This window comes from Nyctereutes procyonoides, unplaced genomic scaffold (assembly GCF_905146905.1).
Source record: "Nyctereutes procyonoides isolate TBG_1078 unplaced genomic scaffold, NYPRO_anot_genome, whole genome shotgun sequence".
Classification (NCBI taxonomy): Eukaryota; Metazoa; Chordata; class Mammalia; order Carnivora; family Canidae; genus Nyctereutes; species Nyctereutes procyonoides.
The window spans coordinates 23499141-23522544 of record NW_026575051.1 but is presented as its reverse complement, the minus strand read 5'-3'; the positions used below and the strand labels follow the sequence as shown (position 1 = coordinate 23522544).

The window sequence follows — 23404 nt, the reverse complement described above, 5'->3', positions numbered from 1 at the left end:
CAGGTGAGGGGGCAAGGGGGCTCAGGACACACTGGAGTTCTAATCACAACTTTCTGGGGCTCTGCGAGTGATGGACAGAGCAACAGATTATTCCTTTGTTGTCATAAAGGCAGTCGCCTTGTTCCAGAACTTCCTGTAATTTATAGGTCCTCAAAGGTAACTGCCTACCTATTTGAAAGTGAACTCGTGTTTTCTGGCAACTGTTTCCTTAGATCAAAGGCAGGTGCTACTAGTCAGCTGCGGGGCGCCCCCTGGGAGCCGTTCTCACGGCCTAGGGGGGCAGGCACCTCTGATCCGTGCAGCCCCGGCCCTCGCCGCCCCTGGCGCTCGCCTTTCATCCTCCGCGGTGCCTGGAACTTTCCCGCTTCCCGGGTAGTTGCTCCGTCCGCCCCTCCCGTCGCGCACTCTCGGGTCCCGGCGGGATTCGAACCGAGCGTGTCTCCACCAGGGTTAATTAGCAGTTCGCACTTGGAGATCGCGATCCAAAACCCACCCTCCGGCCTTGCCCAGCGGAAAGGGGGCGGGTGGGGAGTGCGGACCTTATCTCCCGGGCTCCGCCTCCAGGGGGCTGAGAGCGAGCTCCAGAGCCAGAGCCGCGGGAGACGGGGCTCGGGGCGGAGGGCAGCAGCCTTACCTCGGCCCGCGCTCCGCCCGCTTGGGGGCTGCGCGCTGCCTGGGACGCCCCCGAAGCCTGGTGCCTCCCGCAGCTGGCTGCGACCGCCACCCTGACCCCGGGCGCCGCGCCAGGTAAGGGGGCAGCGCCTTCTCCCTTCACCCTGCCAGAAAGGACAGATGGGGGGCTTAGGGCTGTCCCCCTCGGGGTGCAGTTCGACATCCTGGTTGTCCTGGGGCTCCAGCCTCTCCCGCGCCGAGAGATCAGCCCCGCGCCCAGGCTGCAGGCTGGGATGGCACGGTTTGTCTTGCAAAGTTACTGGGTGTTACTGACTCTTGGGAGGTTCGCTGGGGTGCTGGGTTTTTTTTTTTCTTTTTCTGCTTCGGGGTGTTTGGTCCCGAAAATAAATATGGTGCTGTGATGTACACCCCTGAGCCCATCGTCCCCTTGGAAGGGGCGGCGGCGTCCACACGTGGCGCGCCGGGAGCGTGGGCGAGCGCGCAGGGCAGCGGGCGGTGCGTGCGGCCCCGAGGGCCCCGTAAGGTTGCTGCCCGGTGCCCGCGCTTGGGGAAACTTCACAAAACTTGGCGCTTGAGCAGCACCCTAGGCTAATTAAATCAGAATTTGTAGGAGTGGGACGTGCACATTTAAAGACCACTCTTCTCAGGTGATTTCCATGTGGAATGGTTTGGGAACCCGTGGGTTAGAGCAGTGGTTCTCAAAGTGTGGTCTCTGGTCAGGAGCATGAGCATCACCTGGGAACTTGTAGGGACAATCTGGAGCCCAGGCTGAAACTCTGGGAGGAAGGCTGGAGTTTTCATGAGCCCTCCAGGTGATGCTAGTGTTTACTCACCTTTGAGAACTGTTGGGTTGGATCTCAGTTAAGGTAAAGGCAAGCACCTGCAAATTCCCCTTCACCGTGCGGAGGAGAAAAAGGAACACTTTTCAGAAAATCCTAGGTATGCATCAGTAGGGTTTGACACATATTAAAAAAAAAAACAAACACACACACACTGGGAACTTTGGAGGAACTTGTAAAGAGTAGAGACTTAGCTATCATCTTGAGCAGTTATTACATAGTAGAATTTGCATACTTTAGGAGAGAATAGAAATTTTATTGTTTTAGAGCTGAAATGAAGCCAAAGAAGAAATGTACATAGGAGTCTTGTAGCTGTAATAACATGAATCTTTGGATCCCAGTGAGATGATTACAGATCATCCCTGTCATCAGTGTACATTACTAGACCGCCCCTCCCCTCCCTTTTAAGCAGTTGGAGGTTTAAGGGATTCATGCCAGTTCTCCATAGTGAAAGGGAATTCAGCATTGCAGGTCTCTGGATTACCCAAAGTGCCTTCTTTTTTTCTTAGAGATTTGAGATTCCAAAATTTTGGCTAAAAAAAAAAATTCCAGCTGTTTCTAAGTCATTAGTACAGAAATAGAATGACTTTGCAAACAGGCTTAAATGGGTTAGAAAATCTGATGTTGGATAAAAAGCTAGAATAGGCATGACTCCAGTCCCAGCACATGTGTGCTGTGGTGAACACAGTGGTAACCGTGGCAAGACTTTCTGTACAGAGAACATTAATTTTCCAAGCTGGTATTTTCTGTGCCAATTTGTAATTGTGTACAGAGTTATTAAGGGACAGGTACTAAGCTTGTGTTTAGAGAACTGGGGAAAACACAGGTAGTAGTTAGGAATGGGAGCCTTTGTCTGAGGCTCAAGACTCAGGTTCAGAAGGTGCTCTTCTGCTTTCCTGTGCTCTGGGAGGGTTGTGTAACTTCTTTGAGCCTCACTTTTCCCATCTATAAAATGGGGACTGTAGTAGTACAATGCATCCTTCATAATTCTCACATTTTTGTCAGAGTTAAGTGAAATAATGTTTCCAATGTGTTTAAAATAGTTAATTAAATATTTGTTAGTGTGACATATACATACACCACTCTCATACTAAGAACAAAAAAAACCTAATCCCTAAACACCTTGAAATGAAAAATATGTTGGTTACATGGTCAGATTTTGTATTTAAATGCCAACCTAACCCTTAGAATTTACAATTTTGCTTTTTACCAGAATGTGAACATATGAATGTTTTCAAATTCTCTTCATAATTTTATTGCGTGTTTTATATGGAACCTTCTAGAATTTTATTTTTTAACTTGATTAGCTTCAAATCATCTAGTCTTTATTCACTCTCTGTGGTGAAGGATTTCATTCACTACCTGGTAGATTTTATAATCTATTAGCATTCACATTTAAATAGTCTAAAAATCTGGCTCTCCACAATATCTTTCCTTATCAAAGAAAATTCAGATGGTAAGAGAGCATCTAAAAGTGGCATGCTGTGGCAGCCAAGAGAACCACTTGAGAAGTACCAAGAATACTTGAGAAGTATTTCTTAGGTTCTTGAGAGTGAGCATAGAATGAAACCTTATCTAGTTACATGAAGGTTTGTTTAAGAGAATATAAGAGAAAGCAAAATGAGGACACAGAACAAGGACAGGCCTCAACTGGCAAAAAGGGTAGGTGAGGTAATTTAAGAATCCTTTTTCTCCTTAACTGCAATAATTTCAAAATGCTTCAAACCACATACACAAAAAGCAATTCTTTGCACATTGTTGGACTGGAACTGATCTGAATGATCCTCTTAGGACCAAATAGTTCTGGTGAAAAAATATGGTATCAATTCCAAAAAGGATGCCAAATTATTCTGCACTTTGAAATTAGTCTTAATTATCCTTTGATTTTAGTGATAAGTTGAATATTAGATTTATAACTTATAGCATCTTTTTATAACTCATCTTGCATCTTTGAATTCAAGAGGTTATGCTAGCCTATTATTAATCTTCTGTTACTTCCTGGAGACTAAAGGTAATACAGGTTCCAGCATATAAGCATCTTAGTAACTCTTTCATTCAGGCAATCAGGTCTTTATTAGGATACTTTTGACATTACAATTGAATGTTAGATTGAATATAATTAAAATTTAATGTTATTAAATTGTCATTACAATTTAATGGGCTTTCTGCTTAACTCACTAGGCATGAAATGAGTAGCTGTGGGGGTGAAAAGGAAAGATTAGAGATACATATCTTGATGGGAAAAATGAAGGCATGTGGAAGCAAACTCTCAGTAATCAAAGTATATGTTCTGGATAATTTATCTGAAGAGCTAAGAGAGTCTGTGATGTTGCAATTTGCAGTGAAAGGATGTGGCACCACTGCAGTGAGTGGTCAATTAGGAATGATCAATACTGCAATGCCCCACAGTGATTTTATGATTCTCCACTTGTACGCATAAGGACGAGCAGAGATGGTTTTAGAGAAGCTAGCTTAATTGCACTTGATTTACATAACCTGGCTGACTTAGAAAGGTTTTGATGAGAGTTACCTGGCATTTACTTAGTTCATTTTGAGCGCCTATTTTGTTCCAATGTGGATGGTTTTATCATTAAGGCCAATCTTTGGAAGTCCTGTAAGTAAAACACATCAGTGGAAATGGATACATGTTTTTATTTTGTATTTATTGTCTTTGGATCATATTTCTTAGCATGCAATAGTAATTCTTTAGCTAGATTCATTATCATTCTTGTGAAAAACAAAGTAGAAATGTTTATTTTTGGCATTTAGTCCAGTCTCACGCCAAAACAGTCATGGACACCAAGTTCCCTAACTTTCTTTGCCATCTTACGGTTGAGGACACTCTTCAGCCAGCCTGCCTAGCCTTGTATTTGACTCTGCCACTTATTAGTTGTTTGAACTTGGGCAAGTCGCATATGTTTTTTGTTTGTTTGCTCAGTAGTAAAATTGGAGTAACAGAACCTACCTCAGCAGGGTGGTTGTATGGAGTAAATTCGTTAACATCCATAAGGTTCTTTTAACAGTGCCTGACTCAGAGTAAATGCTTAATAAGAATTTGCTGTTATTTTACCTTGGACTTAATGGTTTAAGCTGAAGCTCTCTTTTCTGTTTTCACCTCTCAAAACTGAATCCTAAAAAAAAAAATGTAGATTATGTTCATTTGATGGTTTTTCTGTTTTAGATAGTGAGAGAATTTGTATCAGAATAAGTGAAGTACTTCAAGTTTCTCAGAAAATAATACAACGTTTTGAATAACTTTTCTAAAAGTTCCCAGATGCTGCTGCTGGCCAGAGATCACACTTTGAGAATCACTGCTTTAACCCACTGGTTGCCAAAGTTGACTGAACATCACTATCACCTGAGCACAGTTCTTTAGACTGTTAATACTCAAGCTGATGAAAAAATTAACCAGTTTGGTTAATTTGTTGTGAAAAGCAGTAAGGTAATCATGTCCTTTATAAAGAGAGGCCCTGTAACATTATACATTGGTATCTGTGGGATTCCCACGTATTCAGTGCTAAGGAATATTATGATTGATTTAGTATAAATGTGAGGAGACAGAAGCTCAGAGGCATCATTCTTGACTAAAGGCTTATGGAGAGCTAGTTGTAGCACTGGGTAACAAATCAGGGTTCCTGTGTTCTACTCAGTACATTTTTCTTTCAACTACTTTACCTTCTGAAAAATCAGATAATGTGACAGAGGAACATAATCCAAGATAGAGTGTTATTGGGATGCTACAGATCTACCCACTCAACCCAGTTTGCTTTCAGAGTTACCTGTTCAGAAGACTTCCTTAATGAAAAACCACTGAAAACAACATGCCCATCATGCCAAAAAAATAAATTTATAGCTGTCAGTTGTAAAAGGGATATTTTTTTCTATTAGGTTTGTCTTTTATAAGGATTCAGTTTAGTTTTTTGCTTTGTTGTTTCTTTGGCATTTTGGTTTTTACTAATGAAAAAACTTAAAGAGATATCTTTGAAAATTTCAGGAAACGTTGACAGTTTTTTCATGTCCAAGTTTAGTGACCTTCTGGGAAGCCTGCCAGTTGCTTGTGTTCTATTCAGTGTTTAGTTTTTATTTTGAGTTGTGTTGTTTTGATCTAGGTCAATTTAGCCATGATTGCAATGTTATGCTATTTGTTAACTATTTGTTTTTACAATTAATGATATCAAGAAGAAAAGAGAAATGCTCAACAAAATTTTCTTTTAACATTCAAAGGAAAAAGAGATTGTACTGATATTTGAGATTTATAGAAATTTTGTTCTTTTAAAAATATTCTTTGGAAATTTAGTTTTAAAATGTTATAGGGACACTCAGAACATAGGTATTGCATGTTTATGGTTATTTTCAAATCCATAGGTGATTCAGTGGTTGAAACAACTTTTTGAAATACATATTTTCAAAAATTCTAAACCTTGCTATATATGTATTTTGCTGCTTTATTAGGGAGAGAGAATTTGTACCTCACAGAATGAGTCTAGGCCTGTGTTTTCCAATAGTACCCAGAATTAGGTAGAGTATTAAAGATAAGACAAGAATATTCTTTGTAATGTTCAGCCATTCATTAAATAGTGTTTAGTGCCTACCACGTGCTTGGCTGTCCTAGGGGGATTCAAAGAAGTTGCTAAATTCAGTTTAGTAAGTCTATTAATAGCCATTTGGCAGTTTTCTTTCCTTTTTCTTTTTTTAAATGGAAAACACCCTTCAATTTATTATGTGAAAATAACATTCTGTAAATATCTTTAAGTTAAAAAAATGTATAAGGCAAAAATTGTTCTGATTTAAATTTAGAAAAATCAACAAAGCCTGATATGTCACTTAGTTTCTTCTCCATCTATTTTTTAAAAAAAGATTTTATTTATTTATTTATGAGAGAGAGAGGGGGGCAGAGACATAGGCAGAGGGAGAAGCAGGCTCCTTGTGGGAAGCCTGATGCGGGATCACAACCTGAGCTAAAGGCAGACGCTCAACCACTGAGCCACCCAGGTGCCCCTTCTCCATCCATTTTTGACTCTCATTTGACATACTACCATGGATCCGTTTTTAGAATGGGTTGAGCATGATTTGAAGGCATGTCTTGGTGAGAAATGGAGAGTTTATTCCAGAGAGAAGCACTGTGAGGAAAGTAAACACCCAAGATAGGCAACTCCACCACTTCCCTGGAGAAACTTCATTTGCTTTAGGCAGTCTGCCTTTTCATCATTTTACAGCTCCTTTTACACTTCTATTCTTGTTTGAATCACTTGTGAGCTAGCACCTCCAGACTAAGGTTTGAAATGAGAGAGAGAAATAAAAACTGGGGAGCAGGAATGACATGGTAACTGTCTTCACTAAAATGGGTTAAGTGGAGTTCTCACTTGGGTTCCTTTGGAATGAGGAGAGGGGTGGAAATGAAAAAAGAAGGGTTCATATTCTTGCCAGGAAGTGGAGGTACATGGAGCCTGATTCAAGCTCTGTATATATTTAGGGACAGCAAGCCACTAAAGTATGTGATGTGACCAAGTAGGTACCTACTATCTACATGTCATTTCTGTATACCACTTCAATAGTAATAATAATATTTATATGTAATATACTTAATAAATAGACACTTTCATTGTTTCCAAGAAGGCTCTGAACCACGAAATGAGAAACTTGGATTCTAACCTCAGCTGCCACCAACTTACTGATAACTAGTAGCTTTGAAAATCCTGCAGGAAGGGACAGCCAAGCAGGTGTGATTGGAAGGTCTTCTTTCATTTAGCTATTGTTTTTCTTTTCCTTGGTTGCAAGCACTGTTTGAAGCCATCATGGGACATGTAAAGAATTGCAGTCCAGAGCATCTATATACAGAGTTTAAGTCAATGTGGAGTAGAATACTTTAGGAAATTACCCTACTGAGAAATGTAGAACACACTCCTATTAACATGCTTTTTGAAAAGATAGATAATAGTGAATGCAGAATAATGAAAGAACATCTTTTTATTTCAAGAAAATCGTACATATCTTTTCATGATGGCTAAACAAAATTTTCTCTGGCCTCCATGTGGGGAATTATATAAAAAATGATCATTGCTCTTTTCAACACTTGAAAAAAAAATTCTGATTCTGAGTTATGGGTTTTGTGGGGGAAATCAGGTTTATATGAGTAATCAAATTATATTTTTGAGCTCTGAATTGCATGTTTCTTAAAATGTTAACAGTTGTCTTTGGTTTGTAGAATGATAGATATTTTCTTTCTGCTTTCCTTTTGTCTGTTTTTAAATATACATGTATTTTATAATGCAAAAATGAATGCCTAACTAGATGCTATGTAGATGGAGATGTTTGAAATTATAATTTTGAATTCTCATACAAATGAGAGAAAATGATGTTATAGTGTGATTAATTTATGTTCTTGTAATTCATAAAGTACATGTTGTGCCAGATGTGCTTTTAAATACTAGATACTAATTACAGATAGTAAAATACAGCTAAAGTGACACAAATATTTTTGTAAAAGCAGAAAATCAGCTTATTACTCCTTGTGAATGCCAAAAGAATATTCTGTACTCTTAAGACATTGAGGCCATGTAGGATAATAGCTCAGATCATGGGTGTTGTATAGCATGGGCTTGACACTTAGCACCTGTGTGAATTTGTGCTTAACTTTTTAAAAAATATTTTATTATTTATTCATGAGAGAGAGAGAGAGAGGCAGAGACACAGGCAGAGGGAGAAACAGGCTCCATGGAGGAAGCCCAACGTGGGACTCGATCCCGGGTCTCCAGGATCATACCCTGGGCCAAAGGCAGCGCTAAACCACTGAGCCACCCAGGCTGCCCTTATTTAACTTTTTAAAGCTTAATTTGTCCATCTGTCAAGTGAGGACCATAGGACCAACTTCTTGTATGGTTAGGAAGGTTAATTGTAATAATTCAAATAAACATCTCAGCATAGTGCCTGGCAGATAAAAAGTGCTCAAATTTGTTATTATCATAAGTATAATATTCTACCTACTTTTAAGCTTTTTCACACTTGAGACTGGGATATATCTATCTTTTGAAAAATGCATTACTACTTTATTTTTTAGATTTATTTTATGTAGAGGGAGAGAGAGAGTGTACATGTTTGAGCAGGGATGGGGCAGAGGGAGGAGCGAGAGAGTCTTAAGCAGACTCTGTGCTGAGTGTAGAACCCCACGTGGGGCATCATCTCAAAACCCTGAGATCATGACCTGAGCCGAAATCAAGAGTCAGATGCTTACCTGACCGAGTCACCCAGATGCCCTGTGTTATTACTTTGGATGTGAATATCCTCTGTATATTGGGTCTTGAAGAGGCACATCCAGAATTTTGCCATTGTCTACGTTGGGCTGAAGGAGAGGAAAGTATGGACGCAGGGAATGGTGTCTCCTGAAACTGACAGTACACTAGGTGGCAGAATGGTGTCTCCTGAAACTGGCAGTACACTAGGTGGCAGTAACAGTGGCCTTTGCAAGGAATACTTGTGTTGATCTGGAGTCTGCAAGACTGTCATCCTTTGCCATTTGGCACAGTCCCAGAAGGTCACTGTGGTGGTTTGTTGGGACTGAAGGTATCTTCAAGTCTTGTTTGCAACTATAGGTGGTATATCACCAGTTCCTGGATTTAGCAATTGCAGAGATCTCTTTGGTCAGGGACACAGATAGCCCATTATCACAGCTTTGTGAAAATTAGAAGATAGCCATGTCAATAAGCAGATGCAGTCTGGGGTTTCAGTATTCATTTGCTTTGTCAGCTAGGTTTCCTTGTGCTGTTGCAGCCCAGACTTTGGTGCATTTGTATAGGATATACATTTGTCTATCCATTCAGCAAATATTTTTTTCATTCTTTATAATTTAAACTAGATCCTGGTGATGCAATGATAAATAAGATATAAGCCCTGTCCTCAAGGACTCATAATCTCTTAGCAAACTTCTGCATGGATGCTCTGGATGTCAGGGTTAGTTGTCATACCATAAAGCTCCTAAGATTGTTTTATGCTGCTTATGGTAGGATGCTTTAAAGAGGTTGTTGTTTGTAATCGTGTTAATTGCCTCACATTCACTATCTGAGAGTTTATTATTAGCATCTGTGGTTGGATCTGTTTTCTCAAAACTGGTAATTTCCACTTATATAATGTACATAAGTAAGTTTCTACAGAGTATTCAGATTTAGTACATAGTCTATCAAATAAAAGACTAAACCAAACAAAAAAAAAACATATAAATTGAATTCAACTGACTGAGGCTTGACAGAGGGAAAATTTGGAGGCACTGAAATCAGAATCTATTACTTTTAGACTACACATGTCAGACCCTGGTAAAAAATGTGAATGTTTTTGATCTCTGATTCATTCTAAATTAAATGAATGGCCAATTACCAATACAGGTTAGTTAGAGCCATTCGTGCATCTGTGTTTCCTTAACTATGCCTCTAAATATTTTTAATTTCTAGATGGGTAGTGTAATTTCACATTGGACAATTTTTGGCCAGGCTTGTTACATTATTAAATGCTAAGTTTGAGTAATGCAATGAGTTTGTGCATTTTAAATGTTTCTACATCATCTTGAATATGGCTGCCAAGTCGAATTTGAAATTTCCCTTTTAGTAACCTGCCATCTTTTTGAATTTTAAGCCTAAAGCAGCATAAGTAAGGCTAGAGAATCAATAATAATTTCACATTTCAAAGTTAAATACTAATTTAAATTTAAAAATAAGTGTATCTGTTCTACTTTATCCTCTCTTCCGGTTTATCCTCAAAGATGAGCATATATCATAATGTGAGCTGCAGAAGAAATTTTTTCCTATTCCTTTCTTTCATTGTCTTATTATTGCCAATCCTTAGACAAGGCTAGTCTATTTCACCCAAACCAGTATCCTCAAGGAATCCACTTATACAGAGCTACAGTATTTCAAAGCTGCAGTAAAGAGGACATGTATGCAGCCTCGCTTTTCTAGAGTAGTAAGACTTTTCTAATCTTTATTACTTTACAGAATTTCATATTTTGACTTTTTTCTTCAAAATTTTCTCCTGAGATTTCTGTTTTCTCAGAGCCATCTATTGATATATTCTAAGGTAAAAGGGGAAAGGATGAAGGCATATTTTATTATCTTCAAAATCTGCAAAAATGTGTTTCAGTCTAACATTCTCTCTAGGGAGTTGGGAAGTTTTAGATGGAAAAAATGCAGGAATTTTGGTATATCAAGCAGAATGTGGGATATAGAAACTCTCAAGGAAGGCATTGCTTTGTATTTTATTATATTTACAACAAGGAAATGTTGGTGATTATAAAAACATTGACTATGTGCTATATGAAAAAAAATGAGAAATGGAGTTAGCAAGTTTAATCTCAGTGCCTACCAAGATGCTTGATAGATTAATGTTGGTCATGACCCCAGGTTGTTTATGATACTGTTGAGAGATTGACTATTTTAAATATTATTTTTAAAAGACAAAATAAGACTATCATGGAGCTCTAAATGGTCTAATACTGAAAGTAGGCGCTGTGGAAGGTGTGGTCTGTTTTTGTCATGATGTGCTTTGTTGAGAAGGTGGAGCTTAATCCTGCTTCTTGAAGCATGATTCAGTTTGGACAAATGATTGGTTTAGACACACACTGTAGTCAACATAAATCATAGGGCTGGAAATTATATTAGAAATAGTTGTTTACAGTATAAATATTGTTGGTATCAATAATGCTTATCCCTATAGCATACTGTCCTATTCCAGACACCTCCTGTGTTGGGAACCTTTCAGTTTGAGGGACATGCCCATTTATTAAAAGCTTTTTAAAATTAAAACTTCCTTCCTGGAGTTTTGTACTCTGGGAGTGACAGGGAGAAGTTTAATTTCTCTTCCACATGGCAGTCTTGCCAGTATTTGAAGACAAGTGGAACATCATATTCTAAAACTTCTTTTTTGCAGTGGTTTCCAGTTACATCTCCAGTCTGATAACCTTCTCTAGATCCATTGACGTTCGATTCTTTCTGATCATTGGTTGCTGAATAAAGAGGGTGTAGCCCAAGAGTGAACTAATTGTTGGCAGCCAGTTTACAATAATGACTTCAGTTTACCATTAGCTAAGACCTTTTAGTCTGTTCAGACCAGCTGTGAAGCCAACAGATTTGTATTGAGCATTCTACAACCCAGATTTTGGCTCCCAGGACATTTGTGTGTTTCTTTTTTTTTTTTTTAAGATTTTATTTATTTATTCATGAGAGACACACAGAGAGAGAGAGGGAGAGAGGCAGAGACACAGGCAGACGGAGAAGCAGGCTCCATGCAGGGAGCCTGACGTGGGACTCGATCCCAGGTCTCCAGGATCACAACCTGGGCTGAAGGTGGTGCTAAACTGCTGAGCCATTGGGGCAGCCCCCATTTGTGCATTTCTTTTGAATTTTGGCTTGTGGCAATTGGCCCATAATTTATCCAGGTGATCTTTTAATAAAGTCTTTCATTCAGTTAGAGATCATTCTTAGCTTTGCTTTGTGTGGAGTTATAATTTGCAGGTCATCATTTCCCTTATGCAAATTATAAGTAACCAATTAACTGGACAGGGCAAGTGGCAGAAATCTAAGAAACCATCACTAGACCCTTCCTACTATGTTGGCCTCAGGTGTTACTCTCTATTGGGGAGCCATTTAGTTTTATATTAAGGTTACATTTTGTCTGTTCTCATTTGAAGTCTCTTGAGCAGAGTATTCATCTTATGTCACCTTAATACTCCCATCAGAGAAGTCCAGGTCATTTTGACATGATTTATCCTTGGTACTTAACAAGTGTTTTAGGTAGGTTTCATGTAAGCAGCATACAGGTGGACTGAAAAAAAAAATTACACGCTGGGGCACCTGGGTGGCTCAGTCAGTTGAGTATGAGACTCTTGGTTTCTTCTCAGGTCATGGTCTTGGGGTCATGGGATCAAGCCCCACTTCAGGCTCTCCACTCAGCTTGGAGTCTGCTTGAGATTCCCTCTCTCTCTGCACCTCCCGCTGCTTGCACACATACAGTCTAAATCAATAAATAATAAATAATCTTTATTTTGAAATTTGCAATTTCTGAATTCTAAATACCAAATTTAACCCATTAAACTTTATTATGATTGCTAATATATTTGGACTCTTTGCATTTTACTTTGTTTTTTACCATGCTTTCTTGTTCATTATAATTATTAATATTCATTTTTCTATTTGTTTGGTATTAAGTTTGTTTCCTTTTTTTCCTCCTACCAGTTATCCCTGGAAATTATATTCCTGTTTACATAATAATAATCATCATAGTACTATATATAAATTAAAAACCTAGTTTCCTACTAATAGCTAGAGTTGGTATCTATTACCCTTCCCAAGATAATTTGTCCTATTTATGTGAATTTCGTCACCCTTACCACCCTTCATCTCTCACTCCCCATCAGCTACCAGTTTGAGAGCTTCTATTTTCTTTTTCTTTTTCTTTTTCTTAAAGATTTATTTATTTATGATAGAGAGAGGCAGAGACACAGGAGGAGGGAGAAGCAGGCCCATGCCGGGAGCCTGAGGCAGGACTCGATCCCGGGACTCCAGGATCATGCCCTGGGCCAAAGGCAGACGCTAGACTGCTGAGCCACCCAGGGATCCCCGAGAGCTTCTATTTTCTTTCTAGAATGTTATTTTTTTCCAGTAACAATTTTATTTTATTTTTTTTAAAGATTTGATTTACTTATTCATGAGAGACACAGAGAGAGAGAGGCAGAGACACAGGCAGAGAGAGAAGCAGGCTCCATGCAGAGAGCCTGACGTGGGACTCCATCCTGGGTCTCTAGGATCACACTGTGGGCTGAAGGTGGCACTAAACCACGGAGCCACCTGGGCTACCCTCCAGTAACAATTTTAGACAAAAGCTTATGTTGGAGGAATGTTAGGGATAGGTGGAAGATTTTGTTAATTAAAAAAAACTCTATGCCACAACTAGCTCTTAGTTTTGTTAATCTTACAGTAATTCTTTTTGGACAGAGTAAATTGGTATCCTTTCTATTTTATCTTTCTCCCTACCCCATGAAACACTTAGGATTTTTAAATTATCCTTTTAATTATGATTTTTTGCCAATATCTAAAAGAGGTCTTTCTTTCCCCCCACATTCAAGCAGTTTGTAACATATGAGACATTTTCAGTCTAAAGATTAAGATCTTTATTAAGGGGCAGCCCCTGTGGCTCAGAGGTTTAGCGCCATCTTAAGCCCAGGGCGTGATCCTGGAGACCCTCTGTCTGTGTCTCTGCCCCCCCCCACATCTCTCATGAATAAATAAATAAATGAAAATCTTTAAAAAAATCTTTATTAAGGTCTGAAAGGTTTTCTTCCATTATTTCTTCATATGTCTTAAGTTGCTTTCCTTTTGAAATTTTAAAAAATATTTTGTAAAACAGGTGTCCTTTTGCATTGTAATCTGGTAGAACTCTTCAACCTGATTTTCCATCTCACTACTTCCCTCTTCAATTATTCTCACATATCTCTCAATATGTTAATATACATATTCAAATATTCTCATGTATATCTCTGAATATATTAAGTACATTTAAGCTTGATATCTTTTTACTGTATTAACTCTGTTTCTATGGATGTTACCTATTTGCTATTTTTGTGTCTTCCTCCATGATGATAGTTGTTATTGAATATTCACACCTTTTTTGCAATTTCATGTGTACTACCAAATGGATTTTTTTTCCTGTTTCCCATAACTTGCCCGTTATGATTATGGAGTTGGGCAATGTACTAATGTCTTCTGGACACGGATATTTCCTGTTTCTCTTGGGTTTTACTAGTGGCAAACCTGCCTGAAACCTGCTTTGCCAATCCAGTCTAAGAGCCCATACTCATGGCTTCCTGTAGATGCAAACAGAAAAGAGTTGCATTATGTCCAAGAGGCCATTTGTTCTTCCTTATTTGTGTAGACCACTTCTGACTTTACCACTGGCTGAAAGCTTTTCCTACTCATGCTCTGAGAATACTTTTTCTTCTAGCTCTGAGCATTATGGTTTATCTGACCTTCCCAGAAATAGAGGGCATGGAGTTGTGAAGGGATCATGTTGAGTGTTAATCTGACAATATTCTAAAACACCTGTAATTGTTGAAAGGAGCAGAAGTCATTTTGGTGCTTGCTTTATTCTGCTATGAAATGAACATTTTGGACCAAGCCATAATTGTTCCTTTGGGTCACTGGGTAATATGGCTTTAGGGATCTTGTTTGCAATTTCTTCTGAGCAGCGTTTGGATGATGTAGGAAAATAAGAGCATCTCCTTTTGGATAAAGTCTGACATATTGTAATTCTGAGACTACAGTTGGCACTTGCTAGAGAGATGTCAGTTTTCCAGCATGAACTAAGTCCAGTGCAGCTGTTTCTGCTTTAGACCATTGAATTTGAAAATCTCTATAAGAGAATGGAATCAATGAATTTTGGAGTGAGCAGTGAGCTATGAGAGTTTCCTACCTCGTGAATTTCTTGCATTGTAGATGGCAAATTTAGTAATAATAATACAATCTTGAGTTTGTGTATTGTGATTCTTTTGGGGGCTCTTTTCTGCAAGAATTTTTATAAATATTTAATGACATTGTCACCTCCTATAATTAATTCTCTTTTTCACACTAGTCTTATATAGCAGGGATTTAAAAATGTTTTAAACAAAGCATGCTGTTCTCATTTGCCAAGGTATGAACCAAAATATTTATAAACTGAAATGTTTTCTAGTTCTCTTGAGTTGATTTTTTTCCCTAGGAAAGTTTCATTATTTACTCAGTTTGAAGTATATTATTGCCAATTTCCAGAATGCCAGGCATTGTTTTATTCAAGTAGAAGAATAAAACACATTCCAGTGCCCAACTGTATATTTCCCCCAACTCTCCACCATTTAAGAATATCCATGCTAGTTATTTCTGGCCATCCAGTTGGCAGATAATCCAAATTTGACTGATATATATATATTTTTTTTGCTGACTGTGTGTGTGTGTGTGTGTGTGTATTGAGGAGAATAATGTAAAATAGTTTAATAAGTTCCACATTTAGGACTCAAAACCATACCATCAGCATTTAGTTAGTTTTATATAGTGCTTTTCATTTGTTTAAAAGGAGGAAGATTTTTTTTAAAGATTTATTTATTCATGAGGAACAGAGAAGGGGGGGGCAGAGACACAGGCGGAGAGAGAAGCAGGCTCCATTCAAGGAGCCCAATGTGGGACTCAGTCCTGGATCCCAGGAGCACGCCCTGAGCTGAAGGTAGACGCTCCACCACTGAGCCACCCAGGCATCCCAAGGAGGAAGATTTTGAAGAAATTGTTATTGTCTGATAGCAATAAAAAGAGAAACTCCCATGAAAAGAGAATGACCAGAATGATACTGTGCATATCTTTGGAGCTCTTTGAATGCAACAGAAATGTTATAGGTGTGATAATTTTGTTCACAAGACATTGATTTATAGAAAATCCATAATAGTAGATCCAGTTTAGAATAATGAAAAGAGATGATCTTTTTTTTGGTTTGTTTAGAGAGGCTAATTGTTAACATTGTATTTAATGGAATAAATAATCAGGTAAATTATTTAAGAAAATGGAACTGCAGCAAATTTGAAATCAAAGAAATCCTCCAACTCACTCCTCTCCTCACCCCTTGTTTGTTTTAGAGGAGATACTGAAATTCTTGTTTTCTTTTTCCGATTCTTGCAGTGTCTTAGAGGTCTTGTTGGGATACACGTGGTCCAGCTGCCAGTACAGTCCTCTTTTCCCCATACCTAGCTGAATAAGGCCAGGAAGGAACAGAATATTGTGATTCATCACTTTTAAACTAGTTACTGTTACTAAACTGAATATGATGCTTCCTTAATTCACAAATGCAGGATGTTCATCATTTTTCCATACCAGAACTTCCTTTTATATGCTAAAAAATTGCACACTAGTTTATTTTTGAGGACAGTCTTTTCATTTTCCATTCTTTTAAATGCACTTAGTCATGTTTTATTTGGTACTCTTGAATGTCAGGATGGTAGATCGTATTAGTTCACATTGACTCCTTTTTTCCTCAGGAAATCTCTCTGGCATATCTAGTAAGTGGCAGTGGAGCCATCTGGGAGGTAAAAGAAGATTGTACCACATGAGGAGGCATTGTGTTATTCTTGGCAGTTTAATAAGTATTTTCCCTGTAGAAACAAAGGCTGGCTTTTGAAATCACAGTGCCATGAAGGGTGGATAGGAAAAAGTATGGGAGGGTATTTGGGGGAAAGGTTGAAAATACTGAAAATGGTTGAAACTCTTGGATTTAAGTAAGCACTTATAAACATTTCACATGGATGACAGAAAGAGAACAATTCATTTTGCAAATGAGAACTATGAAATTAAATTGGTAAACATTGCACTTTACCCATAAAAATATAGAAATATAGAGTGTGCATGCATATTTTGAATTTGTGTTTTCTAGTTGAAGATAAAAAGTGGGATATTGAAAATTGGGAGTATTAAATCTGACAAGAGTTAGATACAATAGGTATTTTGTAGTTTTGAAATGTGCATTCTTATAAGTAGACCTGATAAAATCATTCATGACAATGTTTTATAAGTTAATAGCAATACCAAGTAAAAACATTTTTATTACCATTCATCTTGGTCAAGGATGCCATGCGACATAAATTGATATAAAAATTGTGTGTATTCCTAACCAATAAAGTGAGGATCTGTATAGTTAAGGGAAATGTTTTGAAGCTTGAAATTTTTTATTTTAGAAGAAATAAAAAAAATAATGAAACTAATACTCAGAAGGTGCTAGCAATATGTTACTTTATGATAATTCCTGATTGATTACTGAGGGAACATTATTAGACTTAGTTCTTTGAGACCAATGCCATGGCGGAAGAACAGATTTTCCTAGTCTTTCACCCAGCATGGAAATTGTTATGTTTATCTCTATCTGGCTGAGTTGGGGGCACCCACAGAATGATGATTTTCAATTTTTTTTTCACAAAACCAACAGGAAGATACTTTATATTGTGGCACATCTGTATTTGATAGATGTGTATAAAATATTGTTTCATGGTCAATACCCTTTCTACATGCATTATGTTCTGACATTTCCCCATAAATTCCATTCTGTTAAAAAAAACTGCTCATGACTACTAAATTGTTTTCACAATCTACTTGGGGGAGGTGTCATGATTTGCAGTTTTGAACAACACTACTCTAAAAATCACTCCACAATTTTTTCTGGGTGGGGGGGCTGATGAATTTATGATTATATGTGATCATTATTAGCTCTGTTTGCCAAACATATTTCAAGTGCATGGTAGGTTTATATCTCCTGACCCCGTGTTCATTCTGGCAAATGAGTTCTGTGGAATGACATGTGTTTCTGGACTGGACATATAATTGCTGGTTTGAGACATTCTAGGACTCTTTACCTCTGCCATGGCAAGTGACCATGTTGCTCAGAATAGATCCTAAAATGAGGAATGTGGAGCAGAGCCCCTAGCCAGCCCATATGTCATAGGACATATATATTGAGCAAAAAATAAACCTTCATTGTTACAAGGCATTACAGTGTTTTGGAAATATTTGCTATTTAGCATAGCCTAACCTCTCCTGCTTGGTAGAGGGTAATTATGTGTCTGCTGGTGGTGGCAGAGAGCCTCTTTTAAAAAATATTAGCTTTAGCTAAAAACACTACAAGTTAAAAATGAGTTGTTTCTGATTTTAAAACATATGTTCTTTTTAGAAAAATTGAGAAAACAATGAAAAAAATCACATATTTGTAATGCCACTATCTGAAGTATCAATTTTTGACATTTCTATGTAAAAAGTAGTTTTATACAGCTTACTATATATAGTTTTATATTTTGCTTTTTCTCTTTTTTATGTCATCCAAAATTCTTGGAACAAATGAATTTCATGCCTCTGTCATACAGATGAGCCAATATTTTTTAAAATTACTCTTGCACTGTTACATGTTTAAGTTTTGTTCACCACAAAGAGTTTTAATGGACAAAGATCTCAGCCCTTTGCACTTATAAGCAAATAGTAAGCTAGAGTGGGTCCATATCCATTCACTCTGCTTAGCATCAGTTGTATCTCCTTTTTTTTTTAAGATTTTATTTGTTTATGAGAGACACACATACACACAGAGGCAGAGACATAGGCAGAGGGATAAGCTGGCTCCCTGCAAGGAGCCCGATGCAGGACTTGATCCCCAACTCTGGGATCATGCCCTGAGCGAGGCAGTCGCTCAACCGCTGAGCCACCCAGGCATCCCTAGCATTAGTTGTATCTTCTATTACTACACTCCTGAGACATGGTGAGTTCATGTACTCAGCTGCCAAGTTAACAATTCCATATGTACATACCATGTATGAAGCTTATACTTAATTTTTTAACAAACTGAGAAGTTTTAAATTTTCTCCCCTATATCCCCCAGCAAACAAATTTGGTTTTCCTCTTGAGTTCTTTCAGGAAAGAACATTGCAATCTACTAGATGCATAAACTAGAGACTGGGGTCATTCTAATTTCTCCTCTCCACACTGATATAATCAATAAAATTTGGACTATTTTTATGCCTGGATATATCTCACCTCTATTCTCTCTCCTTCTATTGTGCATTAGGCCCTTACTGCCACTCTGTGGCCCTTCTGATTTCCAATGCATAATTCTCCCTTTTGCTGCCATAGTGAGCTTTCTAAAATGTGAACTGGAATATGTCACTTCCTGCTTAAAATCCCTTGGGGGGGGGATCCCTGGGTGGCGCAGCGGTTTAGCGCCTGCCTTTGGCCCAGGGCACGATCCTGGAGACCCGGGATCGAATCCCATGTCGGGCTCCCAGTGCATGGAGCCTGCTTCTCCCTCTGCCTGTGTCTCTGCCTCTCTCTCTCCCTCTCTGTGTGTATCATAAATAAATAAAAATTAAAAAAAAATCCCTTGGGAATCCTAGAATGAGCTTTACAGACAAAATTGATCCTTCTTTACTTGATATAAAAGGCCCTTTATGATTTGTTTCCTGAATACCCTCCCCATCATGGTCATTTATTCCTTCTCCTACTGCTATGGACTGAATTGTGTCTTAAGGGTGGACCTGATATGATAGGACTAGTGTTCTTATAAGAAGAGACACCAGAGAACTCACCCCCCCCCAAAGAAGAGGCCTAGTGAAGATATAGCCAGCAAGATGGTGCCCACCTATAGAACAAGATCTCACCAGAATCTGACAGTCTAAACAATCAAACTTCATGTATTCTTTTTATCAAAACCAGCTGTCAAGATAGGATTTGAAATTTATTTACACTGAAGTATAAATAACTAATAACAGTTTATGTCTCCCTAGGGAATTTCCCTTTTAAGAGGGATGGAATTCTTAATCTAAAGAAAAATTTTGGTGGGATTTCAGGTTTAACAAGCATATGGGATTGGTTTTAATTGGAGGGGGTGGTGGTGGAGGGTGCAGGGCTTAAAAAGTTTTCTCTGCTTAAATTCGAACTCCATAGGCTCTGCTTAAACAAGAAACCAGGCCTGTTACCTGCTGGTTCACAGAATGAATTGGCATGCCGGATTACATAGCAAATTCATTTTTTTTTCTATTGCACAGCATAGATCATACAAACTTCACATCTGGTAAGCCTTTGCACATAAAATGTGCATCTGCCAAGGATTGTGGTTTCCTAGTGCATCTGAGTGACTCTGAGTCAAGGTCACAAACCAGCATTGCAGAGTTTTGGTGGTCTGGAACTGCATTCTGCTTTTAATTATTGAGAAAGAGTTACTCTCTTAGTTTCTTTGAAGACCCTCCATGTCACTATTAAAAGCTTGGAAAAGCACCCAAGTCCATTCAACTGTTGGTGGGCTCCCCCTACAGAAGTCATCCCACAGGGTTGAGAATCTTGTGTACTTAAAAAAAAGAAATCTCTACGCAAAGCATTCCCCATTTTTTCTCAGTGACCTATTTTCATGCCTGATAAGTCTCATCAAAAGTTTCATTCTCAAACTAATTTAAATCTTGCCTAATTTAGTTTTGCCACCTTGTTCTGTTCTTTGTGGAAGTGAAGAACATCTGATTTTCATATAAACTGCAATACTGCAGTTACTAAGCGTACATTGTCCCATAAAAGCAAAGCAAACCAAAGAACACCATCACAAAAACAATTCAAGTTAAATTAAGTTAGGAAAATGGGTTTCCTGAATATAATGTGACTCAAACCAGACCAGCTAGTTAGCAAGTTTGCTAGTTAGAAAGTCTGACATTTTGGTGTATTTATATGGTCAACATCCTGAATTAATTCTGTTTTGAAAAGCTTGAAAATATTAATATAGTTGAAAAACTATATAAGGGGGAATTTGGTAAAAAGTTACCTTTTACTATTTCCTAGAAAGAAATATTAAAAAAAAAGAAATATTAAATTCCTGTTATTCTAACTGAGGAAATCAAAGTGCCTTATCTTGGCACATTCTTGACTATAAAAGCTACTAGGTTAGGGTATCCCCTATGCCTGATAGTTTCATGAATGAATTAACCACTGGTAACATTTCTGATGGAGGGTTTGAAAGGTAAAATTCAAGACCTATGATTCTTTAAACAATTCCAATTAGTATTTGTATTCTATAAACAGTTCTGTTTGGTATTTGTGTTTTGTTGATTCTTGGGAAAACTCTTTAAAATAAGCTGAAAAAAGATCACAAAATAGGCATAATACTTAATATAACTTCTAGAAATATATTTTAGAGATTTAAAATGAAAAAAGATAAAATCCTCTATCAATGATTAAATTGAAAAAGTAGAGATCATAATATATTTAGAAACTTCAAAATTTTGCCTGTGATTATCAGTGACACATCCTTGCCATTTGAAGTCCTTTTCGTTCTTTCTTTCTTTTTTTTTTTTTTTTGAGTCCTTTTCTTTGAAATGATCTTTTTGTGTCAAGGGTCAAGGTCCTGACCAGATTCTTTTATGATATAGTTTCTTTTCATTTCATCTCTAAAAACGCCACTTCCTTTGGCCAAGAACAAGCTGAAAATTCACTCAAGTGGCAACTTTTAGGCAGCCAAATGCCAGGTTACTGCAGTCAGGGTAGATTTTGGTTGCTGTCATTGCACCAATTATTGTAGCTTCCCTCTTACTTGAGCAGAAAACTTAGCTACTTAAAATGTTCAAGGTTCCTTACTATGAAACAATGGCAACCACTAAGTGAAGCTCTGTAAAGTGTTTTAGACGTGTTGAGTCATTGCCTCACTCAGTAGCAGGTGTTCTGAACCAATGATGATCAGTTGGTCTAGTGCTTAGTTTTGCCAGGAGCTCAGGGTCTCAAAATTTAAAGATTTAAAGAAATGGCCACTTTATACAAAGGAAGTTGTTTGCTTTAATAGAAGCCTTTTTTTTTTTATTTATAAATTAATTTTTATTGGTGTTCAATTTACCAACATACAGAATAACACCCAGTGCTCATCCCGTCAAGTGTCCCCCTCCGTGCCCGTCACCCATTCACCCCCACCCCCCGCCCTCCTCCCCTTCCACCACCCCTAGTTCATTTCCCAGAGTTAGAAGTCTTTATGTTCTGTGTCCCTTTCTGATATCTCCCACACATAATAGAAGCCTTTTTGTAACTTGCATAATGTTAAAGGAAAATGGAATATTTTAAGGGTTTTATGGGGGGAAATTTAAATTGTGGCTTTGAAGGAGTCAGTGGTGTTTAGACTAATTTAGTGGTTAGAGTGACTTTATTTTTAGAATTTTAGAAAAGGGAAATCTCTTCCTGATTTTTTTCCTGGAGGATTGGAATTTTGTCTTTCTTTCCCTGCTTATTGTCTTAAGTGTGTTTTTATGTTGCAATTTACTTTGCATGGGTATCTTACTCAAGAGCCTCGCTGTTCTTCATCATCATCAGTTTTGAGAAAGGCTGGAAAAGTGGTTGGTATGATTTGGTTCACTGGTTGTGATAGTTAAAGCAGTACTTTTGGTTAAATACATTTATATAATGGAGTAACATAAAATGGGATACTCTCCAACCATAATATTTCAGCCTGGCTGTCCAAATGAAATCTGTCATTATTTTCATCAAATGGCTCATATTGATGTGTTTTTTCCAGTCGGGATAAAATATCAGGAAAACAAGAGCCCTGTAGTGTCATTGTTTTTGTATTCCGATTTGGTCAAATCTGTTGATTCTTGGAAACAATCCTATTTTTTGATATATAAATATGATTTTTTTGTTTATGTCCACCATGTCCCGAAGAGGTTGGGACTTGTTAAGAAACAGTCATCTATTAGGAGGAGGGGCAAGATGGCGGAAGAGCAGGGTCCCCGAGTCACCTGTCCCCACCAAATTACCTAGATAACCTTCAAACCATCCTGAAAATCTACGAATTCGGCCTGAGATGTAAAGAGAGACCAGCTGGAATGCTGCAGTGAGAAGAGTCCGCGCTTCTATCAAGGTAGGAAGACGGGGAAAAAGAAATAAAGGAACAAAAGGCCTCCGAGGGGGAGGGGCCCCGGAGGAGCCGGGCTGAGGCCGGGGCGAGTGTCCCCAGGACAGGAGAGCCCCGTCCCGGAGGAGCAGGAGCTGCACCAACCTTCCCGGGCGGGCGGAAAGGGGCTCGCAGGGAGTTGGAGCAGGACCCAGGAGGGCGGGGATGCCCTCGGGCTCCCGGGGACACTAACAGACACCTGCGCCCCGGGGGAGTGCGCCGAGCTCCCTAAGGGCTGCAGCGCGCACGGCGGGGCCGGAGCAGCTCGGAGGGGCTCGGGCGGCGGCTCCGCGGAGGGGGCTGCGGGGCGGGAGCGCGAATCCCACAGCGCAGGCTCCGGAGCACAGGGCGCCGGGACACAGCCCAGGATCCGGCCTCCCCCGGGACAGGCAGAGGCCGGGAGGGCCCAGGACAGCGAGGACGCTCCTGCCCCGAGCTGAGCAGATCAGCGGCCCCGCCCCGGAGCCTCCAGGCCCTGCGGACGGAGAACC

The 23404-nt window shown here is 38.8% G+C and overlaps 1 protein-coding gene across 1 annotated transcript in view; it reads left to right on the top strand.

Moving 5' to 3' along the window:
• The first annotated feature begins 602 nt into the window (after window positions 1-602).
• Window positions 603-23404, top strand: part of COL21A1 (collagen type XXI alpha 1 chain) — a 185265-nt gene continuing 162463 nt past the window's right edge. The window contains exon 1 of the mRNA XM_055330678.1: window positions 603-747. The gene's annotated coding sequence lies outside the window, so the exon portion shown is untranslated. The remainder of the gene's footprint in view (window positions 748-23404) is intronic.